Source organism: Oncorhynchus mykiss, chromosome 17, assembly GCF_057628025.1.
Source record: "Oncorhynchus mykiss isolate SJ-2025 chromosome 17, ASM5762802v1, whole genome shotgun sequence".
Lineage (NCBI taxonomy): Eukaryota > Metazoa > Chordata > Actinopteri > Salmoniformes > Salmonidae > Oncorhynchus > Oncorhynchus mykiss.
In genome coordinates, this window is record NC_143038.1 from 37,772,219 (window position 1) to 37,777,060 (window position 4,842).

Here is a 4,842-nt window from a genome sequence, read left to right on the forward strand (position 1 = left end):
TCTTCCGATATTCAGACCTAATATTCATCTGAGACCTGGGCCTGTATTCATAAAGCGTCCTAGAGTAGAAGTGATGATCTAGGATCATAGCAAAGGCTAAACTGAACCTAGATAAGCACTACTACTCTGAGGTAAAACAGAGACATTGTCATTCACGGACTGTAAATACGTTTTCCCTACAGGGCACAGAGTGTTCGATAGCCGAACTGAAGACGAACACAGGAACAATGCCCTTCTATGAGTTACAGATAAGACCAGTAGTTAACAGCAGTTATCATTAACTGCCAGTTCAGGCTAAACCAACACAGAGCACACCCCACCTGCATTTGTGGTGAATTTACCCTGATATGAAAAATAAATACTAGTAGCTTTAGACAGTTATTTGTACAATATCTATATTCATCCTTTAATGACTTATTATGGTCTGTATTACAGTGTACAAATGGCTCTGATAATTGCTGACAAAAGGAGCAGAACCAGCTCTACTATCCCTGATGACAGTTTGTGTTTTATCATTCATAGATACCATTATGACCCTCAATGTAGCGGGTTAGGGTGATAATAGTGTTTCAAGATTTTTATGTATTTTTGTTGTTCTCGTGATCATTTTACACAAGTTCCCAGCTGCACATGATGTATTCCACCAGTATTTCACATTGTGGTCCAGTAATTGGTTGTGTCATTCCACATGTCAGGCAATCATCTGGTGTGCTTCAGCAACTTGTAATAGTAGTTCTAACAGAGATGTTAGACTCTGGTTCTAAACTCCACTGAGTTTAAAGACTAGGGGCTCTATTCAATCTGTAAAGCTGAAGTGTTACAGATTCTGCGAGAGAAATGTAAAGGTAATTTCCGATTGGACTGACACATACAGTCGTGGCCAAAAGTTTTGAGAATGACAAAAATATTAAATTTCACAAATTCCGCTGCCTCAGTTTGTATGATGGCAATTTGTATACAGTATACTCCAGAATGTTATGAAGAGTGATCAGATTAATTGCAATTAATTGCAAAGTCCCTCTTTGCCATGCAAATGAACTGAATCCCAAAAAACTTTTCCACTGCATTTCAGCTTTGCCACAAAAGGACCAGCTGACATCATGTCAGTGATTATCTTGTTAACACAGGTGTTGAGTGTTGACGAGGACAAGGCTGGAGATCACTCTGTCATGCTGATTGAGTTCGAATAACAGACTGGAAGCTTCAAAAGGAGGGTGGTGCTTGGAATCATTGATCTTCCTCTGTCAACCATGGTTACCTGCAAGGAGACACGTGCCATCATCATTGCTTTGCACAAAAAGGGCTATTGCTGACAGTAAGATTGCACCTAAATCAACCATTTATCGGATCATCAAGAACTTCAAGAAGAGAGGTTCAATTGTTGTGAAGAAGGCTTCAGGGCGCCTAAGAAAGTCCAGCAAGCGCCAGGACCGTCTCCTAAAGTTGATTCAGCTGTGGGATCGGGGCACCACCAGTACAGAGCTTGCTCAGGAATGGCAGCAGGCAGGTGTGAGTGCATCTGTACGCACAGTGAGGTGAAGACATTTGGAGGATGGCCTGGTGTCAAGAAGGGCAGCAAAGAAGCCACTTCTCTCCAGGAAAAACATCAGGGACAGACTGATATTCTGCAAATGGTATAGGGTTTTGAACTGCTGAGGACTGGGGTAAAGTCATTTTCTCTGATGAATCCCCTTTCTGATTGTTTGGGGCATCCGGAAAAAAGCTTGTCCGGAGAAGACAAGGTGAGCGCTACATCAGTCCTGTGCTTGTCCGGAGAAGACAAGGTGAGCGCTACATCAGTCCTGTGCCATGCCAACAGTAAAACATCCTGAGACCATTCATGTGTGGGGTTGCTTCTCAGCCAAGGGAGTGGGCTCACTTACAATTTTGCCTAAGAACACAGCCATGAATAAAGAATGGTACCAACACATCCTCCGAGAGCAACTTCTCCCAACCATCCAGGAACAGTTTGGTGATGAGCAATGCCTTTTCCAGCATGATGGAGCACCTTGCCATAAGGCAAAAGTGATAACTAAGTGGCTCGGGGAACAAAACATCAATATTTTGGGCCCAGGAAACTCCCCAGACCTTAATCCCATTGTGAACTTGTGGTCAATCCTCAAGATGCGGGTGGACAAACAAAACCCACAAATTCTGACATACTCCAAGCATTGATTATGCAAGAATGGGCTGCCATCAGTCAGGATGTGGCCCAGAAGTTAATTGACAGCAAGCCAGGACAGATTGCAGAGGTCTTGAAAAAGAAGGGTCAACACTGCAAATATTGACTCTTTGCATCAACTTCATGTAATTGTCAATAAAATCCTTTGACACTTATAAAATGCTTGTAATTATACTTCAGTATTCCATCTGACAAAAATATCTAAAGACACTGAAGCAGAAAACTTTGTAGAAATTTACATTTGTGACATTCTCAAAACTTTTGGCCACGACTGTACGGCGTTTACAGTGTATATCTCCACTAAAGCGAGAACATTGCCTTTAAATCTCAATCACACTGTAAAGATGAATTTCTGCGATGCAGATTGAAAAGAGCCCTAGGTCTTTCAGGGTCTCAGGGGAAGAAGTTGAATGGTAATTAATGAATTCACACAACATATCTCTCAGAATCTCCATTGAGAATGCCTTTTAGTCCTGGGATAGGCTTATTCTGTGTCTGGGAAACTGGCCCATTATTTCCTACCTTTTTAATACTGATTTGAAATTTCAAAGAGTAGTCAATCCAGGGAGAGACTGACAAGACATAATGCCGAAGTCATCTTAACATAAACAAGCATTTGAAAGGGTCCCTTGTTGCCCTGTTCTGTTATTGCATTACAGTAAATAAAGAAGAACAGAACAGCACTGACATTGTGTGCTCCTTGCAAACTCCTTGCTCCCTGAAAATTGTCAAAGACTCCAGCCACCCTTGTCAAAGACTGTTCTCTCTGGTACCACACGGCAAGCGGTACCGGAGCGCCAAGCCTAGGTCCAAGAGGCTTCTAAACAGCTTCTACCCCCAAGCCAATTAGACTCCTGAACATCTAGTCAAATGGCTACCCAGACTATTCACATTCACATCACATTAACTCTACCTACTACCTCAACTGACTCTGTACCGGTTATTCTTTACTGCTCCTCTTTAATTACTTGTTACTTTTATCTCTTATTCTTATCCATGTTTTTTTTAACTGCACTGTCGGTTAGGGGCTCGTAAGTAAGCATTTCACTGTAAGGTCTAAACCTGTTGTATTAGGCGCATGTGACTAATAAAATTTGATTTGAGTTCAAATATGAGGAAGCTTGACAAGTTTGTCGTTGTGTGTAAGGTAAGAAAGAATGCCTATTAAAAGTGTGCCAGTTATCAGGTCGTACAACATGCCTACAGTATGTGGTACTATGAGAGCTCTCAGTGTGACTGTGATGGGTGACAAGTTGTATTTTGTCCTATTTCCTTCAGCATTCATATGTTAAATTATAAAATATGACACTTGGACCCTTTTTGTATTTGGCATTTCAGGCCAGAAGGGAAGAGAGCTGAGAGCTTAGTGCCTGAGTATAACAAGCCTTATTTCTGGTTGAAGATATTTTACATTACCTCCACCTGAGAAATTATGGGGTCTGCAGTAAAAAAAATTATACACGAGTTACAACAGGTAAAATGTGACTTGTAGTGAATATATAATACATCTAAGCCCACAACAGCGACACACTATCTCATCAACTGAAATGGTGTCTTCTGACTTCGCTTTTATTTCCATAGATACACTTTGTGTCCTACCTACAGTAAGTCCCCCTTGTTTGACACCTCAAGTAATATAGGTTTTTGTTCCACAACAACATATTGCTAAAGAGCAACACTGGACTCATGATATTACCTAACAGATACAACATTTGGTTTAAAACTGAGTAAAAAAAAATACAATTTCAAGTTCTCTTGGCAGGCAATTGATATGGGGGCTTTTTGACTAGGGTTTTCTTTGTTCCTTTTTAAGTTATGTTATCTTCAAATATTTACACACAGAAGGACATCATCTTGATCCTCTGACTGAACACCATGGAGATCCAGTCACTCGTTTCACTAATGTCCCGTGGTAGACAAAGAACACTTATCACTAACAGTACAGTTGGGGTAGGGGGCAGGTCAAACTGTAAGTGTAATCTCTAATGCCTGAATTTGCAAATTTACCAGAGATAGAGTGAATACTTAATCAGTGGATGATACACAGTTTCAATAGCATCTGTGTCATGTTAATAACACTTACAGCAGGCTTCTGTACAGTGCGTGATATATAGTATTATTACACTATTAAGACTCCGTTACGCTAAGTGTAGTCCAATAACATTCATAGTTGGCTCCCCTAGAAAACAGTACAAATTGAAGGAAAGCCATTTGTATCCAAAGCATTGGTGAACAAATATTATGGATATCATTAGCATAGAAACTCTTGATAAGGTTTTTATGCTCTGATATCTAATCCTGGCAACACTACACTTAACTCCTTACCCTGTGGCATTAATGTAGGTATTGGTAACTACCCTCCAATTACAAAAAAAACATATATTTTTAACTAGGCAAGTCAGATAAGAACAAATTCTTATTTTACAATGACAGCCTACCGCGGCAAAACCCTCCCCTAAACCGGACGACGCTGGGCCAATTGTGGGCCGCCCGATCATGGCCGGTTGTGATACCGCCCAGGATCGAACCCGGGTGTGTAGTGATGCCTCTGTCACTGCAATGCAGTGCCTTAGACCACCGCACCACTTGTGAGCCTTCAAAAACAGTGTTGGGTACAGACAGACATTTTTAATAAAAATAAAAAAGCATACGCACAAGGA